Consider the following 13,875-nt stretch of genomic DNA (forward strand, 5'->3'; position numbering starts at 1 on the left):
AGATAGTGATGGAAATGTTCTACAGCTTTGACTATGGCGAGCAACTCTTTCCTTGTGACACAGTAATTCCTCTCCGGTTTAGACAGGCACTTGCTCCAGTAAGCTACTACACGTTCTTGGCCGTCTATTTCTTGGGACAAAACAGCACCGACACTTTCATTGCTCGCGTCAGTGTCGAGAATAAATGGTCTGTCGAGCTGAGGATACATCAGGATTGGAGCAGATGTTAAAGCTTCCTTTAAGTTGTTAAATGCATCCTCACATTCCTTTGTCCACAAGAATCTTTGCTTGCTCTCTGTCAGCTTGTGAAGTGGTCTTGCGATGGAAGAAAAGTTCTTCACGAATCTCCTATAGTAGGTGCAAAGCCCTAGGAAGCTTCTCAGCTGATGGACATTTTCGGGACGTTTCCAGGATTTAACCGCTGATACCTTTTCAGGATCCATGCGCACACCTTCTGCAGAGATGACATGTCCCAGGTAAGTCACTTCCTTTCGAAACAATTTGCATTTAGCGGGAGTCAGCTTCAGATTGGCCTCTTTCAGTTTCTGAAGCACCTTTCTAAGATTTTCTAGATGCTCTTCAAAACTCTTTCCGACGATGATGATATCATCCAGGTATATCAGACAGGCTTCGTAGGAAAGGCCTTTCAAAACAGTCTCCATAAGACGTTCGAATGTTGCCGGCGCATTACACAGTCCAAACGGCATCACCTTGAATTGCCAAAGCCCTTGACCCGTAGTAAATGCCGTCTTTTCTCGGTCTTTAGGGTGTATTTCTACCTGCCAATAACCACTCTTTAAATCAACTGTTGAGAACCACTTGCTTCCAGAAAGAGTGTCTAGAATGTCGTCAATTCTAGGAAGAGGGTTACTGTCTTTCTTCGTAACCTCGTTCAACCGGCGATAGTCAACGCAAAATCTTGTTGAGCCGTCTTTCTTTCTGACAAGAACGATGGGAGATGCCCATGGACTTGCTGAAGGCTCGATGACATTGCCTTCTTCCATATCCTTTAAAAGTGTTCGTACCTCTTCCTGTTTAGCAATCGGTAGACGTCTTGGATGTTGCTTGATCGGAGGATGATCGCCGGTATCAATTCTATGTTGTGTCAAACTGGTTCAATCCACGTCAAAAGACGAGCGGGAGAAAACAACTTGAAGATCTTTAATGACGTGATCGGCAGCATTCTTCTCTTCATCGTTTAATTGCGCATTCTGAAGTAACTCTGATGTAATGCTTTCTGAAGACACGGATTCTTGGATGTTACTCTTTCTTTCAACGGTGGTTACTGGAGTACATGCTGCAACCACTTCACCTTTCTTAATAATTCTCACCTTCTCAGTTACATTGGCGACTCTCACCGGGATAACCGTTCTGGATAGGTCGATGAGTGTTGAGGCTACTAGTACTCCTTTTGGGCTATTACAGTTATTTGGATATTCTATGATGCCGTAGCGGAAATTCCTGTTTTCGGCTATGGATCCAGGAAGTAAAATTTCTGTTCTTGCCGGTATTGTGATATTGTCTTGTGCTATGATTTTATGGACAGATTTAACTTCTTCATCATTAACTCCAAATAACGCTATGTCCTCAGATATAGAATGCAATTCGTTATTTTTAAAGTCCAAGGAAAAATTGTATTTCCTTAGAAAGTCCAATCCGAGTATGCAAGAATCAGTGATCTCTGCTACATATGCCGTGTGGTGGTAAGCGGCACTTCCAAACGTGATGTTAACATTTGCTTTTCCTTCGATGTCGATCTTCTCACCGGACACAGTTTGGAGGGTAACGCAGGGCGGCGTCCAGATAAGTTTGTTTCCCAGTTGTTGAGCCAAATCTTTTCGGATGATGGTAATGTTGGCTCCTGTATCTATCGTCATATTGCAGGGAACTCCATTAATATGTCCTATTATGAAAAGTCCATTACTGCCGCCTCTCACTGCAGAAATCTGAAACGCTTTAAACTGGGGCTTTTCATTATCTGGCAACCTCCGCCCCGCGAGATGGCCACTAATTAGTTTCCCTGCTGTTTGTTAGGAGCGGTCTTAACATCCGTATCCTGGGGTATTCTGCAGTTTCGTCGTATGTGTCCTTCAGCACCGCAGTTCCAGCACTTAACGGTCGGTTTCTTCTCACCAATATTCCGTCTCGAGTTCAGTTGTCTAGTTAAATCGTCTAGACGAGCGGTGACTTGATCCCCTGGCTCCTGCACTTGAGCAGCTCTGACTGGGTGGCAGTCTCGTCGAGTGGCTTGCTGGGCTGCCTCAAATTTCATGGCATACACTAGAGCGCTTTTTAAATCTTTAACATCCGCCATTCGTAGAGCCTTCTGTATTTCGGGATCACGGATGCCATCGATAAAGTACTGCAGGGACAGGATTTCCCTCGGGCACTCCGTAAAGGCGAGGTGGGACAGCCTTTCAACATCCGTGGCGAGTTCCTGGAGTGATTCGGTGGGCTTCTGTTGACGGGATTTTAATTGAAGCCTGCTGTAGTCTTTTAAACACTTCTCGCCAAAGCGCAGCTCCAATGCGCCGGACAGAGCTTCCAAGTCAAGTCTTTGGTTTTCTGGAAGTGTCTGCAGGATATCCACTGTGTCTGCTCTCAGAGAAGCGGCGAGATGACAGGCCTTAGTTTGGGAATCCCATCCATTCACATCCGAAACGATAGAAAATTGTTTTATACACTTGCCAGGATGTCTTCCCATCATATGTGGATAACTTCAGAGATGGACGAGCAGGCATCGATAAGAATTTAAAACCCTCAGAATTGCTTCCTTCTGTCGCTATGCTCTTCTTTAAAGTGTCAACTTCTTTTGCAACAGCAGCAGAAACCCTTTCCTCAATTTGTTGTTGGAGGGCAGAAACTCTTTTTTCAATTTGTTGCTCTACCGCAGAAACTTTTTCTTGAATTTCTCCAACTTTGTCTTCAACTGTGTCTATTCTTCCTTCCATAGCTTGGAAATTGTTTTCTATTATGCAAGTAATTTCTCTCTTCAATTCCTCTTGACCTACTTTCATTTCCTCCTTAATGGATTCCTAGCCCAATTTCATTTCTCCTTTAACGGATTCCTGGCCCAACTTCATTTCTTCTTTAACAGATTCCTGGCCCAACTTCATTTCTTCTTTAACGGACCTAATTTCTTCTTTAACAGAGTCTTTCATTTCTTCTTTAAATGTAGCAAAGGCTATTATGAATTGTTTTAACTGTTCTTCCATCGCTCTTGTGATTGGCATTCAATATCCCACTTCTGACACCAAAAATCGTTGCGTGCGTACGGGTTCGTTATGAAATGAATGCACAAGTCCGATGAAAAATGAACAAAAATTTATTATTATCACAACAAAAATGCTTAAATTTTCTCAAATTATCATGCAGTATTACAATATCTCACAGTAGTTATCTTTTAACTACTCAAATGTACAATAGAACGTAATTCAAAACAGCTAAAGAACGCTAATCCGCGAATTCGGTATAATCAACAACAGCAGTTTTCTAAACAACAACAAACTAAGCAACTCCTACAAACTGAGATGTTTTCCTCCTTTTATAAGATTTTAAAATCACGCGCTAGAATTTTCCAGTACTTTCTCGAAATCAAAAAGAGATATTTATTTATTTAATGCACGCGCTCTTGTATTTTCAATTTTCCGGCTTAGCTTTCTTTTAATATTCGTCACGCGCTGCACTGCGCGAGAAATAAAACCATTTAATTTATAATTGAACTAACATTAGCTTTTTAAATACCAAATTCGTAACACTATATAAACTATATGCATGGATAACTAGCATTATCACACGATACTGCCAAATTCACAAGTATTTTGTACTGCAAAGTTATGTTTGTGGCTATGTGCTGGCTTTCCCAAAGTTGTACATTTGACATATTTGAGTTTCGCAGACAAAGTTTTAATCTGATAATGATTTTCTTTTCTTTAGGAGACAGGTAAATATATTTTCTGTTATAAATCCAAAATATCATGACTATAGCATTATCAGGCAACATTATCATCCCACAGATGCAGGCACATCTCACAGATATAAACTCAGTCGCTTTCAAGCATCTATTGTGCATAGTCTATTAATTCAGTTCTATGGAATGGTCAGAAAATGTCCGTTAAAAGATAAAAGCTTTCATCTACTAATATGGCAGTTAAGAAGTCAAGAAAAATGTTTGATTTAGAATATAAATGAAAGTTATCCAGTAAAAGGCAGGAAAAAAGTAAATATGATGATAGCATGTGATATGAAGTTATCACATTCTATAGTATCAATGATTCTTAAAAATAATGAAAGAATTTGGGAACCTGTTAAGAATTCTGCACCTATGAAAATGCCAATTATAACCATACAATCTATGAGATTATGAAATTTGTTGTTTATTTAGTTGGAAGATTTAATACCAAAAATAATAATAATAATAACAAAGCCATCAATCTTTACAGATTGCAAATAACTTAAAGTCTGTTTCAGAGTTTAAAGTTGTGGGCTGGAAACGACGACACAGATTTTCTTGTTAGTACTGAGTATCTTAAGCATAGAAAAAAAAAAAAAAAAAAAAGATTTGATTTGAATAACGCATTGCCCAAAAATTTGCTAACAATTCAATTATTTAATCAAAGAAAGTTATTTACAAGAGCAAATATTAAAAGTGGATGAAACCAGTTTGCAATGAGAACATGTGCCCATTCAGATGTAATAAATCAAGAAGCAAAGAAGAATACAGGATTCAAGGCATTTGAAGATTTGTTAACTTTCTTGCTTAGTGGGAATGACATGGATTTTAAGCTCATTGCTTTTCTTTATTTACCACTCTGAAAGCCTCAAGTATATTAATAAGAACTCACGACCTGTTTATTACCACTCAAATTGAAAAGCTTCAATGACTCAAGTACTTTTAGAAGACTGATTAATTAGCTGCTTCATTTTCCAAGCTCGTGAATATTGTGCACAGGGAGGTATATGTTTCAAAATTTTACTAATTATGGGCAATGCTTCTGGCTACCCTCCTCATATGGATGACTTTCATAATGGTATTAAAGTGATTTCTATGCCTCCTAACACAACCCCTCTCATTTAGCATTCAAAGCTCACTACTTTAGAATAGTATTCCCAGAAACTATCAAAGACATAAGATTCTAATGCTGATTTATCTTTGAGAAATTTTTAGAAGCAATATAACATATTTCACTATATCAAGAATATTTTGACTGCATAGGAGCATGTAATAAAGAATTCTGTGTTAGGAATTTGAGAAAAATATCATGCAAATAGTACAGTTGAAGAATTTGAAAAAGAGCAGGAGCCAGAAGATATTGTAGAAGAAACTGTGAAACTTGCAAAAAATCTAAAATTAGAATGTGAAACAGAAGAGACCGAGGAAATTACAGATTGTGAAAGAAAAGAACTTTAGGATGAGGAGCAGATTAAATTGGAAGCACTACAAGTGGCAGAAGAAAAAGAAGAAAAAAAAAAGAAAAAAAGAAAGAAAGAAGAGGGACCAGAGAAGAAATTTGCCACAAAGGATTTATCAAGTTCTTTTTCAGAATTTAATAATATTCTCATCAGTTAAGAAGCAATGGATTCTAATGCTGAACAATTTACAAATTTTGAAAGTATCATTCAATGCTGTGAGTTGTTACCGCAAGATATATGAAGGAAAAACAAAACACACTGTTTAAACCATGAAGATTCTTCATCAAAAGAACATCTATCTCGATCTAAGAACATGGCCCTAGCAACCCACGACCCAGCACAAGTAAAAAATATATGTTATTTCGCTTTTTTAAACTTTCAACATTCTCAAGTTCTTTACCACAATTTTCAGTATTGTGTTGAGAACTATTGCTGCAAAAAATGAAACTATCCTGAAGTGCACTTAATGAAATTGTACTAGAAATCGAACCTCATATTTTCTCTTTAAATTTATGGAACCTGTTTCTCTTCTCAGGAAAATTATTAAATAAATGTCTATGTTCTACTCTTTTGATTTAGTTTGGTTCTTTTAACCGAATTATTAGCTTGAGATCTATTTTCCTGTTTGTCAAAACAAAAATACTTGCTCTCACATCTCTATTTCTATTCTTAATGATTTTTTACAACTTCTGACTGTATTTTCTAATTCAAATTACTTTCAGTACAGTACAAGATGATTCATAAAGAAGTATACACTTTCCAGATGTATAATTCTTTATGAATCATCTTGTACTGTACTGAAAGTACGACTGACAATGACAGTCAAAGAAACACACCACCTCAGCAAACCACAAGGTAAGCATAGTCTTAAAGTTTGTGTCTAGCCCCTGATGGAAGTGACATAGGCAATAACATGCATGTCATGCGACTAGTCAGTCAAAATGATGATGTCTAGTGGAGAAAGCTTTTTGTGTTCTTAAATTTAGCAAAATTGAATTCGCAACTGTATTTTCAGTCGCAATACGGAAAAGAACCTTCAACTAGAAAATCCATCTATCAATGGCATGACAATTTTCCAACATGGGCTGTTTATGCAAAAGTCCTGGACTGTACGATTGTATCCCAAGAAGTTGCTGATAGAGTTTGCACAGCCATTCAAGGAAGTCTGGGAAAATCAACGTGGGGGGGGGGAAGGTCAGTCGTGAAGTGCAGATTTCTCAGCCCACTGTCTGGAGAATTTTGAGAAAGAAGCTGAAAATGATTCTATACAAAATGCAGGTGTTGCAAAATCTGAGTGACTTTGACAAACAAAAGCACTTTGCATTTTCTGCCAATATGCAGCTTCGTTTTGAAAATGATGATTTTGACGATCGTTTAGTTTTCTTCAATAAAGCAACATTTCATGTCATTGGGAAGGTAAACAAGCATAATGTTCGCATTTGGAGAACAGAGACTCCCAAATTCACAGTGCAACATGTGCGAGATTCCCGTAAGGTAAATATGTTCTGTGCAGTATCCAGAACAAAAGTGTTCAACCCTTTCTTTTTTTCACGAGCAAACTGTCGCAGGAGCCACTTTCTTGGATATGTTAACTCTTTGGTTGATGCCTCAGTTGCAGGACAACATTCACAACTTCGTTCTCCAACTGGGTGGTGCACAACCACACTGGTTAGCCTATGTGCGAGATTACCACGACGAACATCTCACTCACCAATGGATTGCCACGGATTACAACATGTCCCATACCCAATGGTCACCCAGAAGACCTGACCTAATACCTTGCGATTTCTTCCCGTGGGGGTACCTAAAGGACAAGGTATTCATCCCTCCCCTTCCTGTTGATCTAGCAGAGCTGAAACAGCATACCACAGTCGCTATCGATGAACTTGATTCAGGTATCTTAAAATGCATCTACGCAGAAATGGATTATTGGCTCGATGTGTGTCGTGTGACTAAGAGTTCATGCATAAAACATCTGTGACTGTCTCTAACAAAACTTAAACCCCATACAGTTCTGTTAAGGGTAACATATAATATCTTACATTGTTCTTGAATCATAGTGCATTGAAACTGTACATAAATCATGTATACTTCTTTATGAATCAAGTAAATCATGTATACTTCTTTAAGTAAGTAAATCATGTATTTATTTAATAATTAATTCAATTTAAGTAAGTAAATCATGTATACTTCTTTATGAATTATTTTATCACAATCCGCAGTATAATTAAACAATGTAGTTTTGTATTTTTAATAACAGCGTGAATAATAAACAAATTAAAATGTAGAAAAACTTTGAATTAAACCTCATAATGTTTAACATTATCGAAAAATAAATGATAAGAATTCAAAAGACCTTTAAAATTAAGTAGAAAGATCAGAAAGGTTAAAAAAATACATTTCACATTAAAAAAATGCTGTTAAGCTGTTAATACATAACTGGACAACATATAAGCACAATGATTTTTGACCTGTCACCCAAAATGGAAGTCAGTAAAATGTTGGTGACTAATGTATATATTTTTTTATCAATGATAGCAAAAATAAAGGCTGAATAAGGATTTTTAAGGATATGGTGTATAATTATTCTAATGAATGCAGCTAGCATAATTTCTTCATTCAGTCTAGTAACTAGCAATTAAATAGAGATGAAAAGTTGTGTTTGTTGCTTTTAAATCACTTAATTTGTCAAATCACTTACTTTGTCAATCTGTAACAAACAGATAAAATTTGGAAGAAAAATTAAATATTTTATGCTTGTGCTGCATGGCAATATATTAAAGTATGAAAGATAAAAATATTTTATCTCAGGCTAAGGCATTATATTATTTTTAAATAGTTGAGTTTAGAGATTAAATTTGAAATACAAATACATATCTTAGGCTTTGCCAAGCAGCAACACATTTTGTTTATATTTTTTAGTTCTCTGTTTTAATTTGAAACATATACAGTACAAAGTCTTTAATCTGGATGTCCATAATCCGGAATGATCTATAATCCGGACCTCAAAGCTACAAACTTTCTGCGCATGCGTAAACACATAATGAATTTATGCATGTGCATAATACCTTTACGCATGCGCATAACACATTTACGCATGCACGTTTAATGTATAACGGACGGTATAAGCTAGGCTAAAATTATCTAATTATCTATTTCAGTTAATTGCGTTGTTCCTTAATCTTCTAATTGGATCCGGCTTATCATTATTTGCAGACTGTTAGAGCAATTTTATAAAAAGTAAGCTTGAACTTTAGATTATGTCAAAAAGAGTTTCCGATTCTGGAGCTGCCAAAGGATCTACAAAGCGAAAGCATGTTTTGATATTCCGCTTCCTATAGTGAAGAAAGTGACAGAGAGGTTATTGAAAACAAAAAAAATTCGATTCACAAGTTAGTCGGTATTCTCGACACAGCAATTACAGGACTTGAACAGTAGAACTGAACAAGAAATTATGTCTGTTTATAGAATTAAAGAGAAAGTATTAGCACAAAAAACGAAGCAACTTAAACAACTTACATTGAAAGAAATGTTTAATAAAGTAAACAAATGAATATTAAGCTTTTTTTTTTTTTTTCTTTTTTGTAAATTTTGATAACCTTTAGATCATAATTGCTCTTTATTTCATAAATTACGGTTTCATATTTTTAATTTTATAATTTCTGCATGCCATCTTACCAGATTTAAATTGACGATCTATAATCCGGAAACACCCGTAATCCGGAAGTCCCGATGAGTCCGGATTAAAGACTTTGTACTGTTTATCATTTGCTTGGCGAGTGGCAGTACATTGCCTATAAAGCAATAAGTTTCTTAATCCAAAGCCCTAGTTTCTTAAATTTGCACAAAACTGGAAATAAATAAATTACTTTAAAAAAAAAAAAAAAAAAATCTGGACTGAGATCCTTCAAAGCTAGGGTGGAGATTTATGTGTATTCAAAATTTGGTGGTTCTAACAGCCACTGTTTTTCCATACTGCAACAACACGCATACATATTCTTTATTATTTAATAATAGAGACAATTTACACTTTTGACAAAGCAATCTGATTAACAGATTTCATTATTTGGGCAACCACACTTCTGTTATTTATGATATAAAAATCATGAATAAATTTTATAAAAAGAAATTTTAAACTCTTGTTATGCAAGATAAATTATTTTTCTTTAAACTCATTAATTATTTTATTTAAAAAAAAAAAACTTATTTTATAAAAAAAATTTATTTTACCTCAATCTTCTTTTACTTCCATCAACTCCATTACATCATATGGTAAAAAAATAAATAAATAAATAAATAAACATCCCTGAGTCTCTCTCTCTTTTTTTTTTTTAATTTTCCAAAAAATTATAAACTGCATTAAAAAAAGGTATCAAAGATCTGCAGGCATGTATAAAAGAGGTTTGTGAATTCACCAGAAAAAGGATCAACACAGCAAGAGAGGATGAAGTCAAGATATAATATCAAATCAATGGAAAAGGAATTCAAAGAAGGGGACCAAGTCTGGTTATGGAACCCTAAACATTATCGCTGCAGACATATTGAGAAGGACTCTGGATTCATGTGATCAAGAAATTGAATACAGTGGTATTTATCCAAAGAACTGCTTCTAAACCTAGGTGGGTGTCCTATAATTGACTTGCACCTTGGCACTTAAAGAACTACTTCTTCTAAACCTAGGAGAGTGTCCTATAATAGACTTGCATTTTATTCTGGTAAAGAGAATTAGCTGTTCCTGTTTTGGAGATCGCATAGCCTGGGAATGTAGTCCTTACGGTGTTGGAGATTTTGCAAATATTATGCACTGTATTTCCCGACCCATAAGAATGCACTCTTTTTACTTCAAAATGTGCACTAAAATCAGACTATGTCTTATAAGCCCAGGTTGTAGCTTTGTCCTCTAAGAAGGAAGCTGATTTGCTCAGAGAAATACTATTAAACCTTTTACTATATTTATTATTATGAATTTACAAACTTTTTCTCGCAAAGGCATAAAAATTGGTTTCCTTTATTACAAATGTCGATAATAACAATATTTTGAGATAGTAAAAAGCAATTTTAATATTTTCATGACAATATTTCTTAAAACAATTCCCAGAAAAATAACATATATATGCAATGTAATTTATAAATACATACACTATGTATTGCAATGCAGTTTAATTTTATTTCACTTGTTTGCCACGATTCTGAAAGTAGCTTAAAAAATAACTTTCATAGCACATACTTAAGGGCCACACAGAACTGATTTCAAATGCATTATTTTTATAAAACTGACAATATTATAAAAAATTCGCACCGTATCAATAACAAGATGTATAACAAACCGCAGCAAACAATCACGTGAGCTGTAGGAAAGCAATTTAACTTTCAGAGCCATCTAACTTTTTTCACCTTTCTGTGCTGTCACTCACTTTAACCCAACTCATATTTGAAGACGGTAATATTCTTTTTTATTTTACCTTTTAAAATGCGAGTAGCAAATGCATGAGAGCTGCCATATCTAAACAATTGGCATTTATTAATTTTTAACGTATTTGACTCTTAAAAATAAGAGAGTTCTTATGGTTGGCCAATTTCTACTAGCTCAAAATGAAAGCATCTTGTTGATTGGTTCATTGAAATCAGAATATCTCTTGCAATAAATTCGGGTACTATAGACAGTCAAACTTAAGTAACATGAGAGAGTGGTTCAATGTGTAATATGAACCTTTCTCATAGTGTTCATATCTCCTTTTACACAGAGAAACTAAGTATTGCATAAAATGTCAAAATCAGATCATACTCATGAGATCCAAGAGAGAAGATGGTCATACAGTATTACTTTTAAACTTGAAAGTCTTGAATTAATACTTCAGAACAGGAACAGTATGGAAACAGAGCAGCTGAAAGGGTTTTGGTCCACTGCTGACCGAGAGAGAAGATGAAACAAGAATGGAGAAAGCAGAAGACGGATTAAATGCAAACAGGACTTTAAAATTAATCAATTTTATTAATTTAATTAAATTATTGATTAAATTAATTTTACATTTATATCCTCTTAAATGGCCAAAGCTTGAGGCACATGCTAAGAAACAGATAATAAATCATGAGAAGAATGGGAATAGTATTTCAACAAAAATTATTTGAATTGAAGAAAGAAAATTAATGATATATATGTCTATAAGAGACTTTTTTGGGGGACATGGTGCAACACATGAAGAGAAATGGTCTATGAATGTATACCAGAATTACAATGGCACAGAAACTGCCAGTTGAATATGAAAGAAAGATTACAGAATTCCACAAATACATCATAAACTTGCGAAAAAAAAGATGTGTTTTGAGATAAAACAAATAGGAAACATGGATGAGGTACTCTTGATGTTTGACGTACCATTAAATAGAACAGTGCACATCAAGGATGATGATAAAACCTTATAGTTTAAAATTCTCTTTAATCTTTAAACGAAAAATGCTGCCTAAATGTACAATTCCACATGGAATCTATATTCCTGCTCATCTCAAGGGATGGATGATTGGAGAGAGTATCAAGCAGTGGTTACAGAAAATGTGGTACATGCGTCCATGTGGCTTTCAGAAGAAATCATTATTACTATCAGTGTGTGATTTGTTTAACCGCTTCCCTTACAAATTTCTTTGAAAAAAAATTGCAAAAAATCATCACTTTTTTTATTTTATTATTAAATACAACAAAACAAATCAAAATATGTAGGTTTTAAGTTGAATTTTTAATTTTTTGAAGGTGTAAAAGCATTTATTTTTAATATTAGTTTACTATCCCTAGTTATCTCGGGCAAATGAAAAAAAGTTAAATATTAATCTTTGTATGATAGTTTTTGAAACAAGGGACAGCACACAGTGGTACCTGACATTCTACACTTGTATCTGGTCTCTTTTCTTACTGGATTATCGCTGGAATCTCTTTCACGGGAGCACAGAGTACACTGTCTCGTTAAATTTGATTTTTTTAAATTTTTTCCCAATCTTTTCATAATCACTATCTGAAAAATCATCGCTTTCACTATCTTCCATCATAGCCATTATTTTATTTTTTCCAACGCATGCATCTTTCTTTATACATTACTAATCCACAAGCCAACGTATGCTATACAATAGGGAAACACGCGACCAGTCCCTCCAAAAGAACCGCACAACCAACAAAATTTGGCAAACTGCCAATTAAAGCTAAATATTTCCTTTCATTTCCTCCAGACCGAGTAAAACCGTGATAAAAGAAATCGTACTAACAAATTCTGCTTCACCCGAGTTTTCTCGGGATAATAATTAACTGCAATATATACGAACCCGAGATAGCTCGGGATAATCAGGCAAGCGGTTAAGGACCAAATAATGCACCCAGCAAATACTGAACTGAAAGACATATCTTCTTGCGATTCCTGGGGGAGGCTGACTTCTCATTTGCAGCTTCTGGACATTTCAGTCAATAAACCATTCAAAGTATTTAGGCATGAAGAATGGACTGAAGCTCCAACTCATGATGTCACACCAATTGGAAGAATGAAATGGCCATCAATTTCCAGTGTTTGTAAGTGGATGAAAAAGTTCTGGCAGAAAGTTAAAAAGTGAGACCCTCATAAAGTCTTTTAAAAAGTGTGGAATTAGCAGTGTGCCAGATGGAAATGATAATGATTGTGTATAAGTAAAGGGACAAATCCAGTGACAGTGATAACCAAAGTGAAAATAGCTGCATCTATGATTTTAGCAGCAGTAATGATAAATTTCTGGGATTCTATGATGAATAAGTACTAATATACTTGCCTATTTTTTAATGTAACAGCTCCATTTTCGTTGAATAAAATATTATCCTTAAAACACGTACTTTGATCCTTTTCTATCTGATCCAAGTATTTCCCGTAAACCTAACCTGATAAATCACAAGCTATCTTATACGTCAGTAAATTTTATAGGCTGGGAAGTATGGCAAATGGTACTTACATGTTCTTGCAACCACCTTAGTCACCAAATTTTCACAATGTGAGAAACTCTGGCAATCAGGCACATAACGATTCATCAGGCAATCATGCCCATAAGAATCCTTCAGTCAAGCCCAAATTTTCAAAATGTGAGAAACTCTGGCAACCAGGCACATAATGATTATATCAGGCAATCATGTCCATAAGAATCCTTCAGTCAAGCAATATCATCACTTTTGAATGCATTCTTTTCGTTTTATTCCAACAACTTTTATTAACAAATAGCGATACTTTATACCTTAATTTTAAAACATGCATTTGTGGAATTTGTGAGCAATGGAAGAAATTTATTCAAGAACACATAATTCTGAGAAAATCTCTCTAAAGAATAATGAGGAGAATGTAGTCAACAGCATATCATTATAATGCTAAGTATTCTACAACATTGAATAATTTGCATTATTTGCCATAAATAGATTATTCTTCTACCTTATTTTATTTTGATTCTCTAAATTTTTCTTGCTCA

At 34.9% G+C, this 13,875-nt stretch overlaps 1 protein-coding gene and 1 long non-coding RNA gene across 4 annotated transcripts in view; one reads left to right on the forward strand and one right to left on the reverse strand.

Annotated features, from left to right (window-relative positions):
• LOC118182795 (uncharacterized) overlaps positions 1 to 5,977 on the forward strand; it is a 54,361-nt gene extending 48,384 nt beyond the window's left edge. Inside the window, exon 4 of the long non-coding RNA XR_004757119.2 lies at positions 3,937 to 5,977. This is a non-coding gene — a long non-coding RNA (uncharacterized LOC118182795). The remainder of the gene's footprint in view (positions 1 to 3,936) is intronic.
• Positions 1 to 13,875, reverse strand: part of LOC118182793 (uncharacterized) — a 58,879-nt gene that overhangs the window by 22,201 nt on the left and 22,803 nt on the right. The window lies entirely within an intron of this gene.

The sequence above is a fragment of the Stegodyphus dumicola genome, chromosome 7 (genome assembly GCF_044657685.1).
Source record: "Stegodyphus dumicola isolate Sdum_Otavi_A_Nest chromosome 7, ASM4465768v1".
NCBI classification, from domain to species: Eukaryota; Metazoa; Arthropoda; class Arachnida; order Araneae; family Eresidae; genus Stegodyphus; species Stegodyphus dumicola.